Source organism: Rhipicephalus sanguineus, chromosome 5 (assembly GCF_013339695.2).
Source record: "Rhipicephalus sanguineus isolate Rsan-2018 chromosome 5, BIME_Rsan_1.4, whole genome shotgun sequence".
Lineage (NCBI taxonomy): Eukaryota > Metazoa > Arthropoda > Arachnida > Ixodida > Ixodidae > Rhipicephalus > Rhipicephalus sanguineus.
In genome coordinates this window covers 105494013-105515581 of record NC_051180.1, presented here as the reverse complement: position 1 = coordinate 105515581, position 21569 = coordinate 105494013, and the positions used below count along the sequence as shown (strand labels likewise).

General features: G+C 47.6%; 1 protein-coding gene across 10 annotated transcripts in view; it reads left to right on the top strand.

The window, feature by feature from the left end:
* LOC119394082 (glutamate-gated chloride channel) overlaps positions 1–21569 on the top strand; it is a 340243-nt gene that overhangs the window by 85638 nt on the left and 233036 nt on the right. For all 10 annotated transcript variants that reach the window (XM_049415628.1, XM_049415623.1, XM_049415630.1 and 7 more), the window contains exon 3: positions 19415–19469. The gene's annotated coding sequence lies outside the window, so the exon portion shown is untranslated. The remainder of the gene's footprint in view (positions 1–19414; positions 19470–21569) is intronic.

The following is a 21569-nucleotide window of genomic DNA, read 5'->3' as shown; positions in this document are numbered from 1 at the left end:
CGAGTTCTCCCGTGGGAAGTTGCGGGTGACATTTTTTCCTTCATCCGTGACAGAGGGCTTTCGTCAGCGTGCATAGCGTCGCATTTTCAGCGCAGCCGCATTTTCAGCGCAGCTTAAGAAACTAGGGTCTTCAGAATTGCGTATCTATGTATTTTCTGGTAAAGGAGCCCACCCCCTCATACCTACCTAGTAATGTTGCGCCTCAGATATGCGTAATGTTTGCTTTTTGATCGACAATGTACACAAGTATGAACCTAGCCACCAGTTCAAGATGGCTAGGCCTTCGGCAAGTGGTTCAACTTTGGCCGGGTGGCTGAATCGGGTGACAGACAGACAAACAGACAGACAGGCAGACAGACCAAAATTTCTGCGTTTACGTTCCCCAAGAAAGACTATCGTGTTTAAAATGCGGCGACGCAACGCAAGCTGATGACATTACACACCCTGTTTGGTATGAGCACAATACCGCCGCTCGTCCTGAAATGATTACCCAATTGCCTTACACAGGGTTCGATTACGTGGAAATAATAATATCTGGTGTTCTACATGCCGAAACCACGATATGATTATGAAGCACGCCGTAGTGGAGGGCTCCGGAAATTTCGACTATCTGATGTTCTTTAACGTGCACTGATATCGCACAGCACGCGGCTTTCGAGCATTTCGCCTCCGCAGCGACCGGGATCTAACCAGTGACTTTCAGCTGAGCAACCGAACACTGTAACCAATGTAGCACCGCGGCGGAGAGATTATGTAGAAGCGACCTTTTGGATCATCATTTGTATTCTACCTCGTTTTGCTTCTTTTACTTCATCATGTGTAGCATTGCGCAACATTGTTCGAAAGTCAGCAAGAATCCTCTTAAGCCTAAGGTTCTCATTGATTTGAGATAGTGTTTCATATAACTTACGTTGCACTATTACAGGTCCTCAGTATTTTTTCCGTGAGCCAAATGTCTATGCTCCGCATTATGCTGACATGCTGGAACCATTGGACTGCTCATCCGTGTATTGCCTCGAATATGTATATGGAAGTAAGACAGATGCGCGACCACCATTCAAGCTTTGAACAGCACGGTCGACACTTCTACAAATCTGCAAAAGCGATCGAGTGGGAACAAGGTCCATGAACGCATGCAGTTTATATGAAAAAACGCACCATTGGACAAACGTATAACGTTACTGCGTCAGAAATTTCAGAGGCACTGAAAGTCTTTCGCTATCGTCATCACCAAGTGGTATCCAATAAAAACGTGCGCCTCCTAGCAATGCAGGTACTGATACAACCGGTCTCCACATCTGTTGTCCACTATTCAACGAATACAGCCCCTTGGAAGGTGAGCCTTGTTTTCAGGAGCATCTTTTGCACGGTATATTGCAGTAACCAAACCATGGTCGGAGCGGTGGACGACCAACCGGTGTAGGTGCAGAAGCACTTGCGTCATGTTCTAAGTTTGTCGATTGTGAATCCCCAGGGTGGGGTGTCAGGATCACCACGGCGCCAGGTCTCCGAGGACAATGTTCCGTTTTCGTACTACAACCCCGTTCGCTTCGTTTCCTCCTCGCAATCTACATCTGGTGAAGAAGTTAGTGCTCGTGTTCCAACCTGCTGGCTTCCGCGGCATCACGTCGACTTTTCTAGGTCAGTCGCCCGGGCGCCTTTGTCCCTCTAATCCACTACGCCGCGTCTTAACTCTTCCACGAAGTGCATTAACCGGCTTAGCATTAGACTCCTGCTGCGTACGTGCGCCGCGTGCAATGAACAACCTCGTGGGAATTTTCGCTCTGGTTTCCCGCAAAAGAAGCGATGACGCCAAACGAAATGCGTATGCGCTGAAAAAAAAAAAAAGAAATGGTATTTCGAGGCTAGCTCCGTGGGGCTGCTTATGGCAACGTCACGAGGTAAAGCTACACCTCTCAAAACAGGAGCCAATGTCGTGTTTTGGCGCCTGGAGCGCCAACGCCTGGGGGAGGGGGGGGGGGAGCCAACCGACGTAATGCTCGCATGGCGTGATTCGCGCTGTGTACTGCGCATCTACTCCCGGAGCCCTAGCACGGCGCGAGACTGCGCGAACGCGTTCGTTCGTGGAGGGGCATTTATTTGATTTTTTTTTTTTTTTGTTCTCTCTCCCCTTCCGGGGCTCTCGGTTATCCCGAGCAGTGTGCGGCTCTGCTGACGGCAGCTGGAACCCATCTCACGGAACTCACCGGGCACGCCCGTGGCCAGATGAAGGGTCATAGAGCCCTAAGCGCGTCGATCGCCACGAAACGGCGTCGCTGTCAGAAGAGGAAGTTCTGCACTGGAGGTGCCTGGAGGGCTTACAGCTTCCTGCGTAAATTACTAAAGAGAACTTCGCACCCTGTAGTAAGAAATGGTCGTTTCAGTTACTGCATCTCACAACATTCAATTTTTTATAGTACCCTCGGATAGTAAGGAAAGAGTTTGTATTCTTAGTAACCAAATGAGATAATCACCTACACTGGGGCACTGCGGCGAATTATAAAACACGCGCCGTGGTGGGCTATGGTTATGGTGCTTGGCTCCTGACACGAAGGGCACGGGATCGAATCCCGACCACGGGGCCGCATTTCTATGGAGACAAAATGCTAGAGGCCCGTGTGCTTAGATTTAGGTGCAATAAAGGAGTACCGACACGAATTTTAAATAATTTCGTATTGTTGCTCTGAATAAAAACTCGGGCGTCGAGAACTCTAAAAAAGGTATTGTGATGCCTGAGAATGCATCGTATATATTTTTAATGCCGCTACCTTAAAAAAGAACACTTTCGGTTTCGATACTGAGGGCATGACTTTTCAGTGACGTGTCATTGCAGTGTGACGTCGTCGGGAGACAGCAACTCGCGACGTACTAGCGGCAGATCTGTCATCTGTTCGTGGAGCACGTAAACAGCGATGAGTGAATCGTCTTCCAGCGACACCGACAGTGATTTCTGCGATTTAGGCTGCATGCAGGACGCAGAATTCGCAAACTCAGTGGGACTGTGTTGACTCGTCGGGATATGTCCGCTGCGATGGCGCTGGCTTGCGGATGATCAGCGACGAAAACTTTAATATCAAAGTAAAATACTTTATACGCGTTGTCTGACTCCGGTGTGTGCAGCGCGTTAACACTGCATACCAAAGAAACGTAAAATGTCTCTTTTACGATGTCTCAAAATCGTGTCAGTACTCCTTTAATTAAGCCCAGGTGGTCGAAATATCCGGAGCCCTCAACTACGGCGTCCCTCATAATCTTGTCATGGTTTTAGGACGTAAAATCCATAGAAACTATATTATAGAATTCGAAAACGCAGTGATCACCACTGAATACAATGTTCGTACCCTGTAACGCACCTAACGAACACACTCTGAATATGCCATACACGTTTCATAGTAACGTTAATATACATCCGTTACTTGAAATGCTTCTAATAAATATCTTCTAAATGCAGTTACTACAAAAGTAGTATATACTGTGACAATTCATCGGCAACTACATTTACCTTTTTTACTAGAAGGGTGGCGCTGTGAACATTTATTTATACCGATTGGCATAGTGCATTATTTGCAAAAAAAGAAAAAAACAGAAAAAAAAGTTTTGAACAAGAGCGTCTGAACGTTCGACCAGAGGCGCAGCACCTCAACGACACGAGCCTAAGAGGTTGGCTGCCAAGATGGAAGAATTCGACTACGCCCCCCTTACCCCATTTACGTCACACGACGTGGGGTGGTGCAACACCTGGGACACCAAACCTTTCGGTGCTTATATTACAGTCAACACAGCTACCAGATGTTGATGGCCATGTTTATGCTGCATTGCATTCTGTTCAGTAGTTTCAAGAGAGCCTGTAGAAACACCCATCATCGAATGTCTATGGGGGGGGAGGTAAGTCAGTCTTTAAGAAGAACTCCTCTATAAGACCCCGAATGACGTAGCGCTCATAGCGACTCGTTTCGCTTCTCTGTTCATAAAAATGTGTATGCATAAATCAATTCTCCATTTTTGTTCGAATGAAGGCCGAGATTTCCAAAATGCTGTTCACCTTACCGTCTGTCGCACGGTTTATTACCTTCAACGTGCATTTTAAACAATAATGCATTTCAAATCCCGCAAACGTTACCCTTCCCTCGACGGAGGCACATATGTTCTCGAAGCCTTTACGCGCACCGGGCAACCATCGGTGTACTGAACAATGCAGGCACACGACTAGGGCAGTCAACGCGTTGCCGATGTCTATCCGGTCAGAGCGGCCCCTCCTCCTTCGCCATCTACGCATCCACCGTCCCTATTGCATTCGGAGACAGTCGCGGTGCACGTATAACAATTAGCTCGATAAATCGATAAGAGCTAACCGTCGATTTGCACGGCGGGCCTTTGCGCGCTTGTATTGGGACCTGTGCGGCGAGGCAGCGATGGGCGAAAGTGGCTGCGCCATAGTACGCGCTCGCAAGCACCGTGCCAGCTGCGGCACACGCCCCTTGATTGCCGCGGTGGCGTGGGATGCGTTTATGCGAGCGCGCCTCTTGGCTCTGATCGGGTTAGCGGACCGATAGATTCTCCCGGCGCGCTCTACTCAGCGTTCGTTCCCACCGGTCGCCACGCAGATAAACGAATGATAAGCAGAAAGAGAGGAGGCACGCGATTCGATTGCCGACGCCACTAGAAACCGCGCAGTAAGCGCTTCGCGAAGTATTCGCTTGGGTGTATTAGGTGTGATCCCCTTTGTCAGGTATTGCCGCCAAATAAAACACCGCAGCGTGTTTTTTTTTAGTTTGTACGTATATATACACCTGTAGGCGTTCGCGTATGCTTGTGTTTTATATGTCCAAGCAAAAGATTCGTTGTGTTGCGGGATACATTAGGTACGGCTAGCTGAAGGCGTCGAATATCTCAACTGGATTCCCCCCGATCGATTGAGCAATAAAATTCGTGATTTGATTGACTAGCATTATAGAACGTAGGAGACAAAATCATCAACATGACTCTTCCTACGTAAGTGATTCGGGCGCACCGGAACCTTAAGTGTGTTGCGTTATTAACCTGTCAGGGACAGGAGCAGTTTACGAAGTGTTAGGAGGCTCTACCATGACAATGCAGAGGAGTGAGCTTCTCGGCAATATAGCCGTCCAAGTGATTGCCGACTAGCGCATAATTGCCGAATAAGGGTCCTCATAGTTTTTTCCTAGTATATCTACCTCTCAAAGTAACAAAAAAAAGGATCCACTGCCATTGTCAATATTTTCGTTTTTGCAGTTCTAGACATTTTCTTCTAACGTTGAAAACACCCGTTAACAGAAGCTGCTACGGCGAGAAGTTGTGTGTTTTACTTAGAGCGCTTTAATTACGTTCCACATAGCTTTCACCAACCAAGTAAAACACACTTGCAAGAATGTGTCCACTTACTTAGCGGCAGTTACGGAGAACAAGAAGTTTCGATTGCATCCCAGGGGCCCTGTCTTGGTTGTTTAGAAGGTAAGGTGCTGCTTTCCTAAGTTCGAGCACGCGGGTTCGATTCCCTGCCACGGCAGGCCGCATTTAGGCGGAGATGAAACGAAAGAACACCTCTAATCCGGATTCTCCACTGTAAGGCTTGCCTCATTATCAACTCGTATGTTTCGGCGCTCGAAACTCCAAACTTTACTATCTTTATCCCAGGAAAAATGGGAACCCCGGAAACGGCATAGTCGGGTTTGCTAACGTTTTTGTCCTTAACTGGAAAGAAAGCCGTCTCGTAGGACTTACCTGACGAGTCTAACGGGGGCGTCCGCGGCCCACTAGGCCTGTCTGGCGTTGAAAGAAACCACGTGTCCTGCCCGCACCTGTTGAAAATTCCGAGCCGGCGCCGCTCGTGTACGTGATGAGAAAGCACAGGAGCCAATTTCCGCGCGACGCTGGCGGCAGGCGTCGCATACATCGCTCGTTCTCCACGCTTCGAGCTACGCTCGAAGCAAGCATCATCGCAATGTTTACAGCGAGTCCTCCAGCTCGCCGTGTCATGAAATTCGGTGTTATACCCAATGTCTCAGCAAATGCGTTAGCTTCGTTGAAGATTATTAAACAAAGAGAAAGATGCAGGCGCTTTGTAGGCCACGGATAAGAAAGCAAGAAGAAGGGAAGAGTCTGGAAAAACAAGCAGGTGCGGGGATGCAAACAGCCTAGAGACGAACGACGCCGATGTAGATTTCAGTTCCAGTGCATGCGTTGGAGAAGGGAGCCTCTGGCTCAAGCGGGCGTCGGCGGCGAGGCCGCCGCTCGTAATACAAGCGGCCAGCCGGGTTTTTTTTTTTCTCGCGCTAAAGCGATTGATCTGGAGACGCTTATAAATAATTCACGCTACGCTGTCGGAGGCGAGCGTTTGGAAGAAGAAATGGAGGAGGACGACGCCTCTGGAGAAGCACCAAGGCGCCGCACTCGCGCACAAATAGAGAAGACATTGCCGGCGAGAGTTGCACGAACCAAAGTGCTCTCTCTCACACCTCACTTCAATCGATTGTACCAGCGCCAGTCGTGAATTGTCTTTTCTTTCTCTTTTTTTCCTCTCGTGTTACTCATGATAAACAAGCCGCTGCACGCGACCGAAGTTCTTTTGTAGAACTTCGTCGATGCGTCCCAATAGCTCAACTGTATATGCGCAACTTAAGTAACTAGAATGCTTTCAGCAAGTGATTAGGACCTAGGCACTTTTCGGTCGCTATTTAGGCTATAGAAGAAGACTGCGCTTGCAGGCTGTGTCATCTAACAGAAAGCATGTCAATTAACCAAAGTCGAAACACAGAGAGGGTCGGCTGAACGTACGTGCAACATGGTAACTCGGGGATTGCTTCCTGCTGAGCGCTTTCTTCGCGCCGCAGAATTGCAGGACTACACCTCTTGCGTTCCCACACATCGAGCTTTCTTGTAGGACACTTGTATTGAACACTTCCGACACCAGCTATCGTTGTAGCAATGTCGATATCTTTTGGTATCTCCCTACATTGTACTTGGAGGTCACGATTGACGTACCAAGTGATAGCAAACATACCGGAAACATAATGTAGCGCGTGAGAGAATTCTGCTCTTAGTGCGTGATCTGCTTTTCGCGCAACTGCGCTGGATAGTACCGCTTCAGCAGCAGCATACGAGGCACGGACGCATCGGTCTGCGAGTCGAGCATACGTTTATTGTAGGATGAGGCGAATGGTAGAAGTATTCGCTACGCGTGGCCAGAAACAATACTACGAGCGTAATCTCTATCCGGACTGTCATCACGTTCAGCGAAACAAAGCACTGCCAAAAACTCTCACAGGTAAACTTAGTAGCGAATTGGATATTTTGCCAATTCTAACAAAAAACTGTATCCAGCTGCAATATGGTGACGCCACGCGGTCGTAACTTATACACCAGAAGGCTCCTCGTGAAGACGCGTAGATTTATCGAATATCAGTAAATCGCGCTAGGACCAACGAACAGCATTCGTTCGGTGTTTTAAGGCGAAAGCCTTAGATGCCTCATCAGACGCGAAAACTGACCGTTGTCCCACGTTGGCGTCATCATCACGTGATGACGTCACAGATTGCCAAATTTTGTGACGTCAGTATGACATGATAGTGACGTCACGTCATATGATGGCGTCATCACATTCATCTTAGCTTGGTCAAGGGTGGGCCCATCACGGAGGCAGTGCAAAACCGGGTGAGGTGCCTCCGATCCCGGAGGCAATGCTAAACCACGTTAGGTGCAGAACGCTTTCGGAGGGCGACGGCGCATGAATCATACATCGACTGAGAAGGAAAAAAATACATGGCTTTCGCCTTCCGGTCGTCTCAGGTGTGTGCATGAGGGACACAGCGAGTTTATTTGGTCACACGCAGCCTGGCTTATGCTCTACGCAGAAATTAAACCAAAGCAAATTAGTATTGCTGAAGAAAATATGTTGCTAGAAAGAAGTTATTTCTTTAAGAGAGATTGCGAAAAGCGTAGTTTGTTTAAAATGGTAACTTAAAGATGTTACTGACGCGGAACAAAACACCGTTGCTAGGTACGTGCAATAAGATTACACAGAAAACGAACAGTGCGCGAGAGCAAGCGTCCTTACGTAAGAGTGCCTAAGAGAAACAGTCGAGGCAGTTTAGTCGAGAGCTAAATTTTCTCCCTTATGCCTTTCATTCTTTTTTTTTTCATGATCTTCCTTGTCACCAACGCTTTATTTTGTCATCTTGCGCGTTCCCAACCTTTCCGCTCGAGTGACAGCGGAGAAGTTGTCAGCCCCGCATAGCAATTCAAACGCGCCGACGTGCTTCCCTCCCGAATAGCGCGCACTCGGCAGCGCAGCTCAAGAGACGCGCTCGCGTTTCTTCCTCGCAGAATTGAGTCGGTGCCCCGAACTGCGAGCACGTCGCCCTGTCCCATCTCAGGTCACGGCCGCTGCAATCGTCAAAGACGTGACTGCCGCCATCAGCGCAAAACCGCTCCTCTCCTTCTCCGCACAGGCTCGCCTCGGATCGTCTGCGGCTTGGCTCGTCTAGCGGCGAGCCGCACGCCGCGCGGGGTTAGGGTGGAGAAGGGAAGCAGAAGTAGCGAAAAGGTGCAAGCACGTATTTACGATCTTGCCTGCTGGAGCCCGGCGTCAGCCCCTTCCGACCAACCCGTCGCCCGGTTGTACGTGCAGAAGGTTTTTATGGTGCGGCCTTCCGCCGGGTTCCCCTTTTGCCGCGTTCTCGTCGCTAATGCTCTCTCGTCGCTTTCGCGCCGTCCCTCTTATACGAGCTCTTAATTCCTGCCGTTAGCGTCACTGCCGAAAACGCGGCGGCGGCTCCGCTGCTGTCGAGCGCGATCTCTTCCTTTACGCGAGCGACGTGGTGGCGAGTGACGAAGTCAGAATTTACGACTCATAGGAGCCTCGCCTAACGTGAACATCTTTTGATCACACCACCGGCAATGTCCTTTCAGCGTACCTGTACACCGCAAAGCAGCTAACTGCGTTGGTTAGAGAGGTTTACACGCGGAGATGCTTGAACAGAGGGAAGTAGGTGCGCAGGGTTCGGGCTATACGCTTCGGTTGGAGTGGAGAGCTTATAACGATTTCAATACGGTTTAATTCATGTCACTCCTATTCCCCGTCAACTTTCTCTTCCTCCAGTTTCGGCTGTTATTCACAAGGTCACCTGGCTCAGAAGCCGCCCGCTCGTCTTAACGTTTGCGCCAAGGAGGTTACAAAAAAAAACCTCCTTGGTTTGCGCACATACAAGTTGCCTTCCCCTTGAGTTTGTCCGCGCGTTTGATTCACGCATTTGACACAGTGTATGTCATGTAGATTGCAATCATTATTCCTTTCACCTCTGACCCTTCAGGAAGGAGCTTCTCTAATAGAAAATGCATTTGCTCATTTGAGATGATTATAGCTTTCAAGAAACCATTCCAATAAAGTTTTTTGCACAGAGACACATACTTTGTAATTACCACTGTGCATGCGTGCTTGCGGATGCCAATGTATTTTAATCAAGCAAGGTAGCACCTACCCATACTGGTGTCCCAGTGTCAACCGATTGAGGCATTGCAGGGCGTTCTCTAAAAGGTCTTGCTGTCCCTACCTCCGGCTATTTTATGTGTACAAATACTAAAGTAGGCTTCGTTAAAGCTGATTATCGCAGCCCCTCGTATTACTTCTCTGTATTCATCCCATATCATACAACCTCGCAGTCATACAATGCGGAAGAATTTTTATCATTTTTTGTTATGTTCATTACCGCAGATAATGGCGCCTATTATCCAATCAGTTGTGCGATAAAAAAAAAAGCCAGGCTTGGTCGCTCAGTTTCTATTAATCTTTCGACTCCCCCCTGTATGCACTCTGAACTTGCCGTCAGAACCGATTTTGGGAGCATTACGACATTACGGACCACTCAGCGATTGTTTTACCGAACGCGCACTTTCTGAATTGAGAAATGAAACAGGAAAAAAAATCACCGCATAGACTTATGATAGCCCGAATCAAAAACTGCCGACGCAGGTATTTCTTCCTTAGGTTGACCTAGCGCGACCAAAAGTTATTCGTTCGCCCTGCGACTGCTTCTACTTTGTCGCAACAATCCAGTCTCATAAAAATTCGTCAGATCCTTCAGTTTATTACACGCTCGAGTTAAGACGCCTTTCTTTTAGTTTTTTGCAAATGCGAAAACAAAGAAGCCAGGCAGGCGAAAAATAAAGAAAAGAGACAACGAAAAAGGAAAAAAAGAACTGAGAGAAGCTGATTCGCTGGAGCGCGAAGCAAATTATGGGACGCTGTGCGAAGAAGAGATCAGCCGAGAGTCAACGCTCCCTGCTTCACTGTCCGACCAAATATACTCTGCCGAACTTTTGTCTTCGGGCGACGGTACCTTTCCTTTCTTTTGTAACATTTTTTTTTTCTTTCTCAAGCTCTTTGTATCTGCCTAAAATCTAGGTGCGCGCCTGGCTGCTTCGCGCAGCGTTCGCTTCGAAAACGAAAGCTGCTGCTGCTGCGTTCTGTTAAGTCAGATACGGGTTTTGTGACGCGGCGCTCGTTGTGCTATGTTTGTCCCGCAACGTGTGTTTGTTTAGGAGGGCAAAAAGAGAGAGTGAGAATAGACAAAGTGTGTGGCGAGCAAAGAGTGCCCGTTTATTTTTTATTTTTTTTATTTTTGTCACCGGCTACACGGGCACCCGTCTCTGTATCTGTAGTTTGCAAAATGTCGCCGCACTCGCTCGTCTTGCTCTTATTTATATTTTTTCTTAGTACTGAAAAGTACACAAGACGCGCCCCGAAGAAGACCGTAACGTGAACACAGCCGTATAGTGTACGACGTACACTGACTGCCAAATGAGCTCAGCCATCCGCGGAAGAGTGATCATTCATCCGTACTGGCATCGAAGTGACAAAAAAAAAAGGTATAAGAAAGCGGCGAAGGTGACAAAACGAAGGAGAGGGGGCGAAGCATATATGGAGAGAGTAATATAGATGAACTAAATTGAAGAAGCGCCAGCGAGGCAATGCAAAGTCAGAAATAGAAGCTAACGCGCACAAAATAAGAGCTAAGAATGCCAGCCGCTGAGGATGAAGGGGAGGTTTGGGGGGCGGGGGGAGGTGAAGGAGGCCATCGTTGAGGGCTTCGTCTGTTTCCGCTCCAGTGACCCTGCCGGGCAGGCTTCACCGTTCGACTGCACGCTGCTGGCTTGGCGAGTAGCGCTGCGCAGATTGGCTTGGATGGGTGCCGGCTTGATTTGGGCTTAGGCTGGCATCCCCGCGAAGCGCTGCCCGGAACGGACGGAGGTGGTCCGCGTAGGAGAAGACGCATGGAAGCGGGAAAGAAAGGGAAAGAATTGGGAAGACTTTAGGGAAGGTGCAGTCAGATCGGGAAGAAGGGGAGAGGGTGGCAGCAGGAAGGGATCTGTTTGCTCCGAGATGCTCCCCCCCCCCTCCCAAACACACACTCGGAGAGTTTCTTTCCAGCCGTTTTGGTTGCCTGGCTTTGGAAAGCCTTTCGCCGGGCCCACGACCGAAAGTTGCTGCGCGCCAAGCTTGGTGGCGAAGAGTAGCGCGTCAGCAAAGTCTCTGCGCAGTGCGCGAAAGGAGCGCTCGCGCGCGCGTTTGTGTGCACAGACAACGGGCGCGTGAAAGAAGGCTTCGCACAAGCCTCATTGCTAGCTCGCTTCTCTTTTTTTCTCGCTTAGTCCTAGCACTGCGCGCCGGAGACTGCGAAACGCTCCGGCAGTGCGCATCGAGCCGCCGTTCGCGAATCTTCGCAAAGAATAATCGCATTTTTCGCTGACTCATTCGAGAAGCCACTTAAACGAGCTAAGTAAAGCGGACTAGAAGAGGAGCGCTCAAGTTTGCACGGGGCATTCTTTATTTCGCCGCCCCCCGCTTTTATACTCGGAAGCGTCGAAAAACCTCTTTCGCCGTGGGGGCTATCGTCTTGCTGACTGCGGCAAAAAAATCGTCCTCTGTGTCTTATTTTTATTCGCTCGATTTCACTCCTAGCTTGTACTGCTTGATTATCAGCTTGTGCTCGTCAATGTGGAAAAGTTGGGCCGAGCTTTCGTACGGCCAGCGAATAACTAACGCTATAGCTGCATAAGTTATGTTGAGCAGGAGCGATAGACCACTGAGCGAGGAAAGAAGTAATAGAAGCGACGTGAAACAGCTAAATTGTGGAGAGTGGCCAAAAATTAGGACGAGTGGAACCGAAAAGGCGGTGTTCTGTTTGCGTGACTCCGACGGTTATTTTTCTTTCTTACCTCATTTTCCGTCGCGAATTAGGAGTGATCAACGAAAGCCGTCGCAGAGGATTATTTTTTTTTTTTCGTTTTTCAGAAATTGCCAGCGTGCGCGCTAACGAAAATAAGGCAGGAGTTGGGCTTTGTAGCTTTTACGAGCGATGAGTCTGAATGTAGAAATACCGTCGTGGGCTTCGCATATAGCATGGACTTTCATTACGAACTGCTCCGAGCAACGTGAACGAAAAGTCGCCGAGTCAGCCGACGCAGGCCAATAGCGGGTCAAAAGCTCTAATGAAAGCCGACATGTCCCTACCCTCTCCCTCTCTCTCTCTCTTTCTCTCGCCACGCCTCTCCCCTCCACCCAAACGCGTACACATACTCTTTTCCTTCTATAAGACCGTTCCGTACAGTCTGTGCCTCCAGGATATGTGTGAATTGAGTCCTGCCTTGTTTTCTTTTTTTAAGTGCTTCTGTAGTTGTTCCGGAGCAACTTTTTCTTTCCTCTGGGTTTTTCACCCTTTTGATTTGGAGCGCTTAATAATACTTCCTATTCTCTTTCTATAGGCTAGAGCTGGCATCAGACAGGCAAAGCAAACGATCACATAAAAGCAAACAGAGAAAAAAGAAATAGATCTCTTGACTGCGGGAAAGAGAGGGCAACGAAACGTCACAGCATATAGCGGTGCTGAAAGAGGGAAATCTGCTTGAACGTGAGTTTGAGGAGCTTAGCGCGAATTCAAAACCGAAGCACGCAGGAGGGCCGCGCAAGCGGGAAAAGACCTCGACGGCTGGCTAAATAATCAAATAAGCATCGCGAAAAAATAAAAATAAAAAAACTAACGTTAGTAGGCGGGCCGAACGAGAGACTGCCTCAAAGAGAAATATGCGAAGAGAGCGAAAAAAAAAAGAAAAAAAGGCAGGCCTAACGTAAGCCCGTATAAATTTTAACGGAGAACTAAAGAGAAGCATGCCGTTCAGCCCAAACGTGTACTCAGACAGCGCGGCGTTTCGCTTTCTGCTCGCACCTCATCCTTTATACCCTCAGGCAAGTGAGGTCTATTTCTTTTCTTTTTTTTTCCTCTTCGTGGTGCTTGTAGACGTCGGTGTGCCCGTCGGAATAAGGCATGTATTTTTTATTGCTCCGTTGCACCTACAGAATGTACCCCCATCTCCTCTCCGGTAAGCCGCGTGCCTTAATCCGCCGCAATAGACCACTTGATCGCCTTTTCTTTTCTTTTCTTTTTTGCTGTTCTGTCCCCCCCCCCCTTTTTCTCCCCCGTGTGGCTTGCTCTTTCGCATCCCGAGCGGCCGTTTCTCGCTATCACTGCGTTGCGCTTTTCGTTTCGCGCGTTTGCCGTGAGCGGCGCGGGTTTGCCGACGCTAATTTCTTCGTATTTCGCTAAACTCAGCTGTCCTTTGGTTGTATTTATTCTTAATTGAGCGCGAAGAAGTAAGTTCGCTGAGGAGACAGTTAGACGATCGCTTTGCGTCGAAGCCGAGATTGTGTGAGCTTTAATAAACGGTAAGGACGTCCGAATTCGAGAATAATCGTTAAGGCACTTCGCTTCGAAATGAGGAAAAAAAATTGTTCGCAGTGACGGCGACTGGATGTTTATTGCGTATAACGAAAAGAAACTCGATCGAATCACCTGCTGCGGAACGATAGAGGGAGAATCACTTCACTACAAGAAAAGTTTAGTGCCCGTCTAGATGCCAAATATTCGACACGAGATTTCAGAGCAGCGTAAGAGTCGTTGTGTTGGTTTTCAACCCCGACAACTACAAGCAAATAAATATAGTACTAGCGTTTCTACGTTTCTATCACGAGGAAGCACGCTTTATCGTTTCGAGGAACATAGCCGCCTCGGTGGCTTGGTGGTTACGTTGCTTAACTGCTGGCCCGAAAACGCGGGTCCGCTCCTGGCCGAGGCGGTCGGATTTCGATGGAGGCGAAATGCTAGATGTCCGTGTACTTGCTATGGAGACGCAGTCTGTCAGCAGATCAATCAGCGAAGGTACCATGCGCTATTTTCTCGTACGCTACTGTGAAAAGTAACTAGGTATCCCTGCTTTCGCGTGCCTTTAGCTTGCTTAAATCCTAAGCATTTCTTGCGACGCATGCAACAAATAGAACACACAGAAACGCGTATTTGAGTGTCATGTCATTACCCAACGATTTATGCAGATCCATATTTGGCTCGTATCCATATTTGGCTTTTAAAGAACGCAAGCAAGCGCGTTTGTTTGCTGGGCCGACTCCTCTGTTTTTTCTGGAATCGCCATTTCTGTCGCCGCTATAAAGAAGCAATCTGCCAGCGGATTCATCGGCGAAGGTATCGCGGAGAAGAGGGCTTCTTAAGGAGGGAATACCGCGCGTTCTTAGGGCGAGAACCTTCCGCCGGATAAGAAGAGAGGAGCGGGGGAAAAAAAAGTTAGGGGGAACTCGATTGTTACTTTTCTGTGTTTTTCCTCGGTGCGCGTGGAAAATATCGAGTCTGTTGCCGCGGTCCCGTGACTGCGATTCCGCCCAAACGGTGTAGCTTGTGCCAGGCCTCATCCTACGCAGCGCCTGCTTCTCGGGCGCCGGCCGGGCTCGGGGCCACAGGCTTCGATCCGAGCGGGGAGCTTATAACGATGTCGATGCGGTTCGTCCACGTTTAAATCCGATCGCTCCAATTTCGCGTCCTCCTCTTCCCTCTTTCCCCTGAATCCATAGATACGACGACGCTGTTCCGCTGGGTTGCCTCCTTCGAACCCATAGCTCCTTACGTCCGACTCAATCTTCCTGATGTTTCTTTTTTTTATGATTGCATTTTATATCTCCCTCAGGCGATGCAAGTTATGTAAGGGAAAAAAATTGGGGAGCTGTATCGAGCGTTGCATCTTTCGGAAATAAAGATACAGTGAGGAACAATGCACGAAGCCATATCGAAGCTTCTTCGTTGCATTACCGATCTTCATTGAGGTTTGCGAAATTCAAAGCGGTTTGTCCCGCGGCATTTGTTCTATATTTTGGTCTGGACACCGAGAGATTGGGGAGAGTGGAGTTCTATCGGAAAGTCTGCGCACGAAAACCGATTCCAGAGCAATACAGTGGGTACTGCAGTCTTTTTTTTTTTTCTGGTTATATCTTCATCCTCTCCTACGAGTCCGCAGTGGAGGTAAGTCGCTGTAAAACAAACAAAACAAAAGCTTCGATTGGCGTTGTTTTTAGTGATCTCCAATCGTCATCTCTAAAAGGTAACCTCATTAAGGCAAAGATATTTGTAATAACAAAAGCATTCTCGAGAGATAAATTAGACACAGCTTACTTTCTACACTCTCATATATTCGTTGTGTTCACGCGGGGTAACTTACGTGCTACGCTTAGATTGATGACTCCGTACGTTTTCAGTGTAGGTGCTAAGATACCGAAGTCAATTATTTCGTAAACAAATACACGAGTTTAGGGATTCCGTTTTCCAAATATGTTTTTATTTAGGCGGAATGATTATGCCACGACAGTCGCTTCGTGAGTTAAGTTTTCTCAACTCACATCACTATGGCCCAGGATCTAGTCAGGTACCTATGCGACTAAGGGATCAGTGAAGTCTATTGCCCAAAACCCCCAAGACTTCCTTGCCTTTAGTCCTAGATCCTCTGTACATCTTAAGGCTGGAACGGAACATGAAGTTCACTGCTCGGTAACCAGCAACGAATGGCAAGAAATGTCCCCTTGAGAGATTTCGCAACACGGGCTATTATGTGCGCTGAACTGAAGCGCCATTCACGCTTGCAATGGTCCACCTCATGACGCCACGTGTGGGGCAAGTATCCCGAGTACGGTTAGACCAAGCGAACGGCGTGCCCTTTTACTTAGGCCGGCGTCCATAGAGATCTCGGCCGAGCCGCGTTCTCCGGACTCCAGACTGCGTCAGTACAATGGGCGGGTACTAAGGAGGCGGCCCAGAAAATTAATTGGTACCGCAAGCACGGCTCACTTAACATCTAGCGCCAGCTGCGCAGCCGATGCACGCGTTCGCCCCCGCTATCGCACTAAATGCATGCGTCTAGCGCAGGACGGCTTCCTTCGCTTCCAACAAGAGTGGAAACCTACTACTGGCAGCGGTTCAAGCTACCCGCGCGAATCCTGGGAGATTTTCGAGTGAATCCAAAGAGCGGACAAACAACGCCCGCGACCTTCCTTAAGCCGCCGAACCACTTGAGTCTTTTGAGAGAAAGCTCTCGAAAGTTTTCCACCGCGCACGTCCACTTTCCCTCGCGTTGTCATGGCAACTGCGCGCAACGGATTGCGCCATATGTCTCCGGTGACTGGTGTGTGCCTCTCCTGGTTAGTTGTCGTGGTTCTGTTGGTGTTTATGAACAACTCGGTTTATCCGAGCGCTTTAGTTTAAGCCTGCCGATAACGATAACGACAGCGATGAATTTAGGTTGTCGGCCTCATCGAGCGAAGCACAACTGATCTCATGATCGGATTGTCTCTTATGAGTATTATGTCGAAGCGCACACACCATTGATCATTGTCTTACTCTTGATTATCGCAGAAATCCCTACATGGATTAGACAAAAGCCCAAAAAGAACATGAAAACTCACCATCACATGGCGCGTCTGCTATCGCTGTTATCTTCGAGTTCAGCAAAGCAGTTATTGTCTGGCGTATTAGCTAGTCGCTATGCCTATATAAAAGAAGAAGCAAAAGCGTAAAACGTGTTTAACTAACATGAATTTATTTCCAAACTAGTTCTCTCGCTGCATGTTCCATTTTTTTTCTTTTTTCTTTTTTTTTTCTTGGAAGGGGTTCTTGTCTATTCGGAGTTATTCATTTCACCAGCAGAATGGTTATTTGAAGTATTAATGCAGCCGCTAAATCTCCCACAACCTCAGCTTCGAAAACGCACCAGCTTTTGTAACCATAACCGGCAGCAACAGCTTTAGAAAAAGTCTCGTAAATTTCATACATCGCGCACAAGCCTTGCGTCATCACACGTGTCGCAGAGCTAAAGCGCCACCGAAAAAAAGAAGACAGGAGGCAACAAAAAGACAGGAAATCAAGGAAAGCCACGCAGAGGCTCGCGACGAAAAAAAGGAACAAACTTCCCCTAGACAACAGATTTATCTCCCTATGCGCTCCCTGAGTGCAGGGCCATCAGCTCTCGGCTTTTGCCGACTTCCTGCATCTCGTCAGGCGCTGGTACACCCCACCCCCTCTTATTCTCCCCTTTTCCGGTTCGCCGATGGCGGCGCGACAAAGAACCCTAAAGGTGCACGAGGCGCACTCTCGTGGCCTGGCTCTCCCGTTTCTTTTCCCTTATGCTATTTGGTTGGCATACAATGTTGCGGGCCTTCTATAAGGGTTCTTTCCAGCGGCGCTTTTTGTTGCTTGTTCCACGATTTCTGTTTGTCGCTTTGTCGCGTTTCTCACCGAAGCGGCTTGCTTGCACCGGGTCCCCCCGGCTACAATGGCTGTGCATTCCGCATCTTCCGGGCGTGTTCCGGCAGCGCAGCGCTTCAGCTCCCGGGGATTGCATCTTTCGTGCACGCAAATCAGTTTCCTATTCCCCGACGAGCGAATCACAATGCGGAACCTGCATCGACTCTGAACTTGTACCGTGCGCCTGCACACAGCGAGACTCTTCACCCGAGGACCGACAAAAGCAAGTAAAAAATAGGGAAGAGTATACACACAAAAGCGTCGACCCTTCTTGCCCCTGAGTGTCTGGGGGATATCGATGATGCCACGTCGCTGTGTACGTAGGCTCACCTGAAGGTGCACCCTGGTCTTTCAAAATATACGGCTTTGCGTGTCCATGAAAAGGAACGCAATCTATCTCGCGGCTTGCTTCACTGTCCGTCTTTTTTTCGGCGTGATTTGGTTTCCAGGAGACTTGCTCGACTCAAATTCGTCACGGTCACTTTGAGGAGACAATGTGGCGGCTCTCCGTGTCCGAAATGGTCGGCAGCCCATCCATGGCGGGCAGAGCCAGATTTGACGCACGCTTTTATCCGGTAGTTTCATTGTTTCCTTGGGCGTGCCTCCTCTGCACGTGACGCTGCTTCTCGGCCCACCGTAATGTACCTCGTTTTTCATTCAAAATGACGACGTGCTCCACTGATAGTAGAGCGCCTTTCGTGTCTGACGACCTCAAAGCGATATAATCGTGGAGATAAAGTCACGAACAACTTGTCCATGGCCTAGTGTGCTAGGCCTACTTAGCTAAGGCGTATAGTTGGGCTTGTTGACACCGAGCATAACAAGGCATGTTTAGTGATGTCTTTATTTATTGAAACGGCAAGTGCCCAACAAGTGACCCTACCATCACGTGACGAGTATAACTGGCTTAGTTTGCTACTGTCATCGTGTCATATTCTATAATTGCACCATAAGTTCCATAACGAATGGTTGTCCTCAAGAGTCTTATTAATACTGTGCTCTCGTTCATCATCGTGTATGACGAAATGTCTTGTTGCCATGATGTCTATCCATCCTTTAAAAACAACCACAAAATAAACCTTCAATTTACGCCGATGCGAAGTCGGTGCAATGCTGCACGTATTTAATTACTCATATAGTTATCGCCGACCGCGGTAGACGTGAAATGCATCCCTTTTCTGTTTTTCATTGTTTTATTTTCTTGTAAAGGTTGCTTCTTCTTTGGGAAACGATAATCTGCCTCGTTGGCTCCTTTCGTTTACGTAGCTAGCACCGCTACATTATATCGTCATGCTTTTCTTTATTTTTCCTGTTTCATGGGCTGGTATTGGGATGTTTCATAACTGCTTTAATTATGCACCAGCAAGCCAAACCATCCACCCTTATAAGATAATAAACGAAGTACCAGGAAGTCATATTCGGAAGGTTACCCTGGTGACACTCAGCGCTGCTTGGGCCTTTCACTAGTATATCCAAAGGAACTTGAGAGTTTTTTCGCGTGGTTATACTTCCTTGATTTTGCACCACACTGATATATCACGTCAACGCAAGCGTGTAATTCGAAGACATGCTACTCGCTGTTTTAATAGGAGTGTTTGAATAAGAATGGTTATTCGGCGGTATCGTATGCATATCATGAACAGTAAGTTTTATTTGTGACGGATTCTAACGATCCCAATAAAATTTATTTTATTTTTACGGTGTGTATTCAGTATGCCAGAAGCTCAGCGTGGCAGCTTGATAACTGTGGTCGCTTCTTCTTCCAGCGGGCATTCCACTCAGGGTCTCATTCGCTCCCCCAATCCTGAGGTTCCTTCTAACGTAAGTGCCTCTCTGCTTCTTTAAGTATCGTTAATAACTGTCGTCAATGGCACTCACGGAGCCTTCCTGCTACGTTTGCCTAGTGCATTTCATATGTCAAAGATGCATCAATAATAATAATAATAATAATAATAATAATAATAATAATAATAATAATAATAATAATAATAATAATAATAATAATCAATCAATCAATCAATCATTTATTTAACGTGCCCAGGAACAACCGTGAGGTCTTTGTGCAGGCGCACGCAAAAATAAAATCAATAAAAATAAACAATACAATACAGACAGTCTTCAGAAATAAAAAGAGCAAAAACACGTAGACAAAGAGAAATGAACACTAAAGGGGAGGAGTAAAATAAGACAATATGAGAAATATTGAAGGGGAATAAAAAATTAGATTGCACATATACAACTATGCGGAAAGACGGAGAAGGGAAGACTTTGTACACTGTGCCATACTATGTCAAAACAGTGCAAAGCTCGGATAAAAACAGTGATTGTGGACTATGAAAAACGTCAAGATCAAGAAAATTAATATTATAAAGACTTTGTATTCTGTGAACGGTAGAGTGTTGGAAGAAGCAGGCGGGTACATGAAACGGTCTGTTCTCTCTGGTTAACTTACGCGGAATTCGAAAATTAACACAATTGAGAAGTACAGGGCAGGATATGAAACCGTGGACTAGCTTGTAGAGAAATAAGAGATCAGAACGATTTCGTCGGCAGTGAAGTGATGGCAGTGATAATGACTCAGCAGTATTTGAACGAGATCCAGAGTCATTTTTAGCAAAGCGATGGTTATATATGCTGAGGAATTTTTTCTGGACTCGTTCAATGGTGTTACCGCTGGATTGAGCAATGCCATTCCATATCACGGACGCATACTCAAGTTGCGGAAGACATATTGCCGTGTACAATTTGTGTAGGGCCATGGGAGACCTGAATTCTCGAGATATTCTACAAACACATCCGAGAGAACGAAGGCCCCGCATAGCAGCACGCTTAACGTGAGAAGAAAAGTTTAACGCGCTGTCAACAACAACACCAAGATCACTGATTTCATAAACCTTGCATAACGGCACAGAATTGACAAAGTATTGAAATGACACGCTAGATGTTTTGCGAGTGATAGACATGAATTTTGTCTTTGCGGTATTTAGAGAAAGGTTATTGCCGTTGCACCATTCGGAAAAAGAACACAAATCTGACTGCAACAAGCGACAGTCGTTAACTGAATGAATTTCCTTAAATATCTTGATGTCATCGGCATACAAGAGGAAAGAAGAATTACGAATGGCAAAAGAAACATCATTAACGTAAATTAAAAATAGGAGTGGGCCTAATACCGACCCTTGAGGGACCCCACTAGTCACTTTATACAAAGAAGAGGTTTGGCCATTTACGGCAACATAACAAGATCTGTTGAGCAGATAGCTGTGCAAGAGATTCACAATCGACAAGTCAACGTCAAAGTTCGCAAGTTTAACCATAATCAGTGTGTGGCTGACTACGTCAAAAGCCTTGCTCAGGTCACAGTAGATTACGTCAACCTGTCCTCTCTGAGAAATAGGTGTGGAGATCTGCGTCATGAAACTAGCAAGATTTGTGGTAGTTGAGCGGCCAGCAAGAAAACCATGTTGATTTGGAATCAGTGAGTTTTTCACACTAAAAGACAATATTTTGTGAAGAGCCAGTTCGAAGATCTTTGATGTGGCACATAGTAGAGAAATCGGGCGATAATTAGAAACATCTATCTTAGAGCCCGACTTAAATACTGGGAAAACACGAGCAGTTTTCCACATGCTAGGAAATGTGGAAGTGTCCAGGCAGTTATTAAATATCGTAGTCAGTACTGGGACAAATATAGTACCATATGCTTTTAGTATGGCGGAGGGGATGCCATCTGGGCCACATGATAAGGATGGTTTTAAGCGCTTAATGCATTCGCTGATAAGATTTTCATCCAGCGACAAAGCACTGGATGAGCTAACTGCCTTGGGCTGTTGTCTGATATCAGTGCTGGAGTCTGAGGCCTTATAAACGGATGAGAAATGTGTGGCAAAACAGTCAGCGACGGCATGCACTTCTACCCCA